The 7,653-nt window shown below is 37.8% G+C and overlaps 1 pseudogene; it reads right to left on the bottom strand.

Moving 5' to 3' along the window:
- Positions 1-2,762: 2,762 nt before the first annotated feature.
- LOC111906817 (5S ribosomal RNA) lies at positions 2,763-2,880 on the bottom strand (annotated as a pseudogene).
- Between the last annotated feature and the right edge of the window lie 4,773 nt (positions 2,881-7,653).

The raw sequence follows: 7,653 nt of genomic DNA, 5'->3' as shown, positions 1-7,653 counted from the left end.
AATAACAAGCATATTTTTCATAACCAAATATTAAAAAAAACACATAAATAAATCTTTTTAAACATGTATAACCTGACTCTTATACAACTTATACAACTGATAGGTTTTGAGAAGCTAAGAACGATCTTTTTTACAAAACAATATTAAAAACGACAAACAGAAGACTAAAAATAACTAGTTTATTTTTTATGATCAATTTAAGAAAACCACCAAGAGGATCCAAATACATGAACTATAAGATTATGAAAACCATAGGATGTTAATAACTACAACCTTTGAAGACTTTGATCCCACTTGGTTTCGGGGACTTGATGAATATAGCAAAGAACAAGAAGCTTGATATTCTCTATAATGTATCCATCATCAAGGGTAAGACATTGGAATTAGTTCCCATCTTGTATGAAGTACTCCTTAAGCCTTACGTTCTTAACACAATTAAGCACTAAAGGAGAAGTATTTCTAAGCACAAAATTTTCATTAACTTCAAAAGTGAAAAAAAGAAGGAGAAATGATGAAGAACCTACGGTTCTTACAAAGAAAAATAGAGAGATTTTTTACTAGAAAGAGTTCAAGAAACTAAATAAGCTAGTTAGCCTCTTAATTTATACTTGCATGCATGTTGTAAGAACCATCCATCATTTAACGAAAACATGGGCTGATGGAAGAAGTTTTGGGTGTGTAAGTGGTAGCTTTACAAGCAACTTCATCTTTCCCATGAATACCTACGACTTTCACCATCAAATTGTCAAAGTATGGTAGTCTTCTACTAAAAAAATATATACAAGTATGTACATGCTATATTTATATGACTAGCCTTATATAAATAGACTACTAAATGTCCAAAAATATGTACACAACATAAAAATAATTCATTATGAATTAATAGTTGGTTTTCTCTCTTAAATATTATTTCTATAAATAATAATTATTCCCTAATTAATTACAAGAGTTGAATTTATTTATTAATAATCATATTAAAAATAAATCTTCAATATGTGCCAACTTGATAAAGCTGTGACCCTATAGGATCATATGTTATTAGCAATATCAGTCTATAGTGATTCTTGATCATATAGATCAAACAATTATCTCATTAAGCGATCTTCAACTTCTTATCTAGTACTTAACTCATTAAGTACTTAATCTCCATCTATGTCTAGTAAAGCATAGGTAACCTATATAATACCAATAGTTTCGAGACATACTTACATACATTTATGATTATACTAAATGTAATCATTCTCTATCTCTATAAACAATCTCTTAGGTATCCACAAATACCTTTTCCCAACATCTACTTATACATAGGATTATAATGCATATAATCTTGTTCTTTCTTTATCTATTCTCAAGGGTATTAGTCATAATACTTTTGTTCTTTCTCTATGTATCTCTACACACTTTGGTTATGCACACTTGCTCAGATACATGATTTTTAGATACCAACATATATATATATATATATATATATATATATATATATATATATATATATATATGTGTGTGTGTGTGTGTGTGTGTGTCTATATATATATATGTAACAACATAGAGAGAGTGAGAGTATTAACTTACCTTAACAGTTATTGAAGACTAACTGTCTCACTTTCTTTAATTGTGTCATTGATGCAACTATATCCATCTCCTTTGCTCTTAGGCATATTCATACATATGTACAATCATCTTAATACTTGTATTAGAATATTAAGAGGTTAGCGACTCTTTATGTTATAATAACTACTTGATGGATCATAATTCTAACAATTCACTCTCTATCTCTTAATCCAATCCAAACAATGAACCATGCATCCCATATATAAATATTCACCCAACTTCACATAATCACTAGTTAGTGTTTCGTACCCTAACTCCACATATATACATTTCACATTTGAAATCCTGCATAAAGTTTGTTCAAAGCTTTTAAACACTACGAATAACATCAATTAACAAGCTTCTTAAGGAATGGGGAGTGGTTTGACGAGCATAAATATTGATTAATGGGTTTAATCTCTACGACAACGCGTCGCGGTGGGATTTCTACCATGCTATGGTGACTAGTTGACCCGTGGTCATTCGCAGCTACTTGCTTGCCACACCATGGCATTCTACTTGCCAAGCCGTGGTGGTCTTTCTCAACGACATCCTACTTTGGCCACCAAGTCATGGTGGCTATACATCTTACTGTGGGACAAAGTACATTGACCTTTCTCGGTTAAGAAGAAGAACTACGTCTGCACCTATTTCTCCACTTAACATGTTGTGGTGAGCTACATACCGCACCATGGTAACTGGGAATCAGTAAAGTACATTGCAAACTCTATTGCAAATCTGGGGACATTTTCTTCCAAGCTTTTAACCTTCATATCTTCTATGTTTCTAACTCTTTTTCTATGATCTTTATATCCACGAGAAGGTAGAAATGTACTCTACAACTCTGTTAATTCATTATCATTGAATTTATACGGATCTTAATCTATTAAGTCACAAACTTGTCCCAAAAATCATTAAACACCCATTTTACCCTTTTGACCAAAAAATGCATCTTGTTATGCATTATTTTTCTTGAACTTACTCATCTAATCTCATCTTAGTGACTTAAACTCATTTTGGTCATTTTCATGAAGTTGCTACTTCATAAATCTTCTAAGTTCTCATTAATTACCATTTTTCTCTTTTGTTCAATATTTTACTAAAAGTCAAATTTTTCTAAATTTCGTTTAACATCCTCCCTCTGGCACGTATCACAATATTGTCCACTTTGGGCCACTCGACACGAGGACTTCCCAAGGGGTCACCCATCCTGGTACTACTCCCGCCCGAGCACGCTTAACTGCAGAGTTCTTATGGGATCTGCTGCCCTCACGGCTTTAAAACGTGTTGTGATAGGGAAGGTATCCACACCCTTTATATGGAGATGTTTTGTTCTCCTTCCAAGCCGATGTGGGATCAGATCTAACCCACTTTCACCCCCCATTATAGGGTTCGACGTCCCCGTCGAACACATCGACCCGTGCCCTGGCTCTGATACCATTTGTAACATCCCCCCTTTGGCACGTATCACAATATTGTCCGCTTTGGGCCACTCGACACGAGGACTTCCCAGGGGGTCACCCATCCTGATACTACTCCCGCCCGAGCACGCTTAACTGCAGAGTTCTTATGGGATCTGCTGCCCTCACGACTTTATGTGACATCCCCAAAATCACGGCCAGAAAAGACCGATTTTGTTTATGCTTTATGAAAATCAGAGTACTTCGTTTTATAAAAAGGTTGCGGAATGTGTTCCCAGAAAAACATGGTAAATACGTTATTAAAACATTTTCGAGGAAACGTATTTATTTCATTTTAAAACGTTTGGGATGTCATCGTTAATACCGAAACATAAGCATAAACAGAACTTACAATGATTTACACTAGTGATCTACATCTCTTTAAATCTCTCAGTGTAATGTCACTTCACTTCGTCACCTGTAATATACATAAACTGAGTGGGTCAGGTTGGGAAACCTGGTGAGTACATAGGGTTTTCAACCCACAATAATATAATTGTTATGTTTAATCATCAAACAATTAACCCCATTACCCATCCTCGTTATCTTCTTTACTCTTAAGGATTTAACCTAAGAGTCGTCTATCCTGCATTCGTTTATTCCGAAGTCCCTTACTTCCAGGGTTATGGGACTGGCACTAAATCCATAGCTGCCAATGTTCGTTCATAAAGCACTAATTCCATAGCTGCTATAGTCTATTCATCGGGTACTAAATCCATAGCTACCAGTCTTTATCTAATAGGTACTAAGTCCATAGCTACCAATGTTCAACAGGTACTAAGTCCATAGCTACCAATTCCTACAGGTACTAAATCCTTAGCTACCAGCGTCTAACTAATAGGTACTAAGTCCATAGCTACCAATTCCCAACAGGTACTAAATCCATAGCTACCAACGTCTAAAAGGTACTAAGTCCATAGCTACCGGTGTTTGTCCCATAGGCACTAAGTCTATAGCTGCCAATGTATACTCACGTCATCTTCTATCTCTCATCATTCATCTACCCATCTCATACCCAACATTTTCGTATATATAAGATACGTATACAGTTTAAGTCCTTTAAAACATGTATAAAACGTTCAACCAGCATAGACAGCAAGTATTCAGATAATATGCACACATAACATGTAGTTTATATACAATACTTCATATCTATGTGTAAGATGAAAGGGACTATGCACTCACTTGAAAGGTGGTGAGTCGGCACTCGGACAGCACTTCGTTACTCTTAAAACAATTATCCCTTGACGAAACCTAGTATCATTACCACTAGAGTTTAGTCTAACGCTTGACGAGACTAATTTAATAGTCTAGCTATTATTACTATTATATAAGCGTTAAATAACACTCAATATAACTCATAATAATAGCCTAAATAATTATTTTAAGGTCCTAACAATGTTACTATAATTAAATAAAATCTATATTAAATATACTATAGGCGTAGCTCACTTACAGCGGGTTTTTATTAAAAACCGGGCTTCGCTGGAGCAGCGTTTCCGAGCCGAAAGCTTTTCTTCTCGGAGCCGTTGGGCGCTCCGGGGCTTTCTTCTCGTGATAGGGAGGTTCCCTAGACTTGGGAGGGGTTTAGGGAGGCTAGAGAGAAGTTAGAGAGAGAAAGAAAGTCTTATGGTGTGAAGAAAATATGAGGAGTTCACCCTTGTATTTATAGGAAGTGTATAGTAAAGTAGTCTCCAAGCTTCGTCCGTAACTTTTGCATACGAGCTCCGTTTTTGTCTGTCTTTTTACTGTTGAGTTCCTATTAATGAGATCTTCAACTTTCATTTAGACCTCGTTGGCTAATTCTCATTCTATCTCGGATTTACAAAACTGTATCAAATTCGCCGCGCTCGAAAAGTAGGGACTAAGCTTCGTCCATAACTTTCGCATACGAGCTCCATTTTTGTCTGTCTTTTTACCGTTGAGTTCCTATTAATGAGATCTTCAACTCTCATTTAGACCTCGTTGGCTAATTCTCATTCTATCTCGTATTTACAAAATTGTATCGAATTCGCCGCGCTCGAAAAGTAGGGACTAAGCTTCGTCCATAACTTTTGCATACGAGCTCTATTATCGACGTTCTTTATATCCACGCGTTGGTATTTATGAGTACTACAACTTTCATTTAGATCCCGTCGGCTAAAAATCGACCGATCTAAAATTCAGATTTCGGGCTGTGCACTGCTATGCTAAATCTTTAGAAAAATCATAACTTCCTCATACGAAGTCAGATTTGGGCGTTCTTTTTATCGATTTTCTTAGTTTAACATATTCTACGACTTTCGTTTAGATCGCTAAGGCTAAATCTCGCTCTATCGTAAATTCACTATTTACGCTTCCCGGTATCGTGCCGGTTCCGTCGCGAAACTTCAACGGGTCATAACTTCTTCGTTATAACTCGGTTTTCGGCGTTCTTTATATGTACGAAAACCTTGTAACATACTATACAACTTGGTTAAGATTATTTATTCTAAATAATCTTTTGTCGAAAAGTCGTTTTCGACCCCTATTGCCTCTAAATTTGACTAGCCCGGATTTGCGGGCATTACAATTATCTCCCCCTTAGGATGATTACGTCCCGGAATCATCAACGAAACAGGGTCGTATAATGACTCCATACGTCATCTCTTAATCCTAGGTAATAATTATAACTTCTACATTCCTTCAATTCTATCTCTTAGACTCATTGACTGTAAGAGTACTCGATCGTGCACCTGCTCTCTACCTCAGGTTAGACTCCGAATTATGACCTTCAAGTCACAATCTCGATCCTTGCTGGATATGGACTTGAGATAAGTTCTTTTATTACTACTATAGATCGATGTGTCATATTCTAATGACCTATCATCGTATGTTGCAACACTTAGACTTAGGTCTCTTAGAGTTAAATTCTAAAACAGACTATGCCTTCCTTCATGTTCTAATGTGATATAATCACACTTTAACATTAGGCATTTCTAGCCACCAACTTCTTTAACAACGAGTGTGATACTTCTATTGATCGCTTTGATTTCAACCGTTTGGTTTAAGTCGGACGCTACATCAAACTTGGTTCTCTGAACCACACAACATACTCATCGTAGTCGGACTCGATTCGATATGACCACTAGGGTCGGAATATCAACAATCTTCTTAGTCATTACCGAAACGATGGTAACAACACACTTGAATAAAACGAAATCAATTACTAGCTTCTTGGTAACCTTGTGACTTTCCCTGATCCAAGTGTGAGTCATGTGCTTCCGGTAGTATAGGCCTCTACTACCATTCACACCTACTCATACTCGTCCCAAGTATTGTCTCGCAGTTTCCCAAGTCACCATGCAACGAATCAACTTAACACATCAGATAACGAAACAAAGGTTTTATATTATTTCTTGAAATGATTACATAGGTGTTCAAGTTCACACTACGCTATGCCTCTAATAGGCTACATCATACAATACTATGGCTACTGCATAACTTGATCTTCGGATATGAAGTCCTCATCCTTGATTCCTCGCACGGTTTTCTGCTTCGTCGAGGATCATGTGAAATGCCCTTGGTTTCGGCGGTGCATTTGGTCTTGCAGCTTCGTTTTTCTTTGGACAGTTCTTTGAAATATGCCCATCATTTCCACATTCGTAGCACTTCTTGTTTTCGAATGTACAATCTCTGGAATAGTGACCGGTCCTACCACACTTATAGCACGTCACTTCACCATCGCATCTTCCGAAGTGTTTCTTCTTGCACTTCTCACACCACTTGGCTTCATTCCTTCGGTCGTCCAGGTTAGACTTCGAGAACTTTCCCTTATTATCAGGTCTTGAGGATCCTTCCGACTTCCTCTTCTCACCAACTTCAACTTTCTCCAGACCCTTTTCCCTTATTTGGGTCTCAACATTCTTGGCTGCCCAGATGGCGGCTTTCAAAGTGGTTGCTTGTTTGACCATTGGACCAAAGTCTGCTGGTAATCCATGGGCAAACTTATTGACCTTGGAGAGTTCAGTTGGAACTAGATAAGGAACAAGCTTCATTTTCTCCGTAAAACTTGCAGCATACTCGATGACACTCATCTTTCCCTTCTTTAGATTCTGAAACTCGTTGTTGATTTCCAGAAGATCCTGTTCAGAGCAGTACTGCATTTTTAGCTGCACCAGAAAATCCTCCCATGACATCTTGTTCGCTTCTCCTTTGGGCATCGAATCAGCTAGTAGCTTCCACCAGCTTAGTACTCCAGATTTCAACAGAGGAACCGCGAGAGCGGTCTTTTGCCTGTTGCTACACTCACAACTCTCAAACATCGTCTCCATCTCGGAGATCCAGTTTATGACTTCCACCGGCGTCGGGCTTCCAGATAGACTCGGTGGTTTGGACGCCATGAAATCCTTGTATTTGCATCCACGTCCATCATTTCCTCCATCCTGGTGGTTTTGCTTAACCATTGGTGGGTTGGCTTGACCAACAGTCCCACTGTAGTTTCCCTCCTCAGTCTGCCCCTCCTTCAACTCGGGCCGTTCGATCTGAATGGTCGCTTCCTCTCGATTTTGCTGGAGCAAACGCCTGGTTTCCTCCATTTGACGATCCAACATCGCTTGGATCATCGCTTGCACTCCGGCCATTG

Source organism: Lactuca sativa, chromosome 4 (genome assembly GCF_002870075.4).
Source record: "Lactuca sativa cultivar Salinas chromosome 4, Lsat_Salinas_v11, whole genome shotgun sequence".
Lineage (NCBI taxonomy): Eukaryota > Viridiplantae > Streptophyta > Magnoliopsida > Asterales > Asteraceae > Lactuca > Lactuca sativa.
Note: the sequence above shows the minus strand (reverse complement) of the source record. Positions and strands in the feature narration are given on the sequence as shown.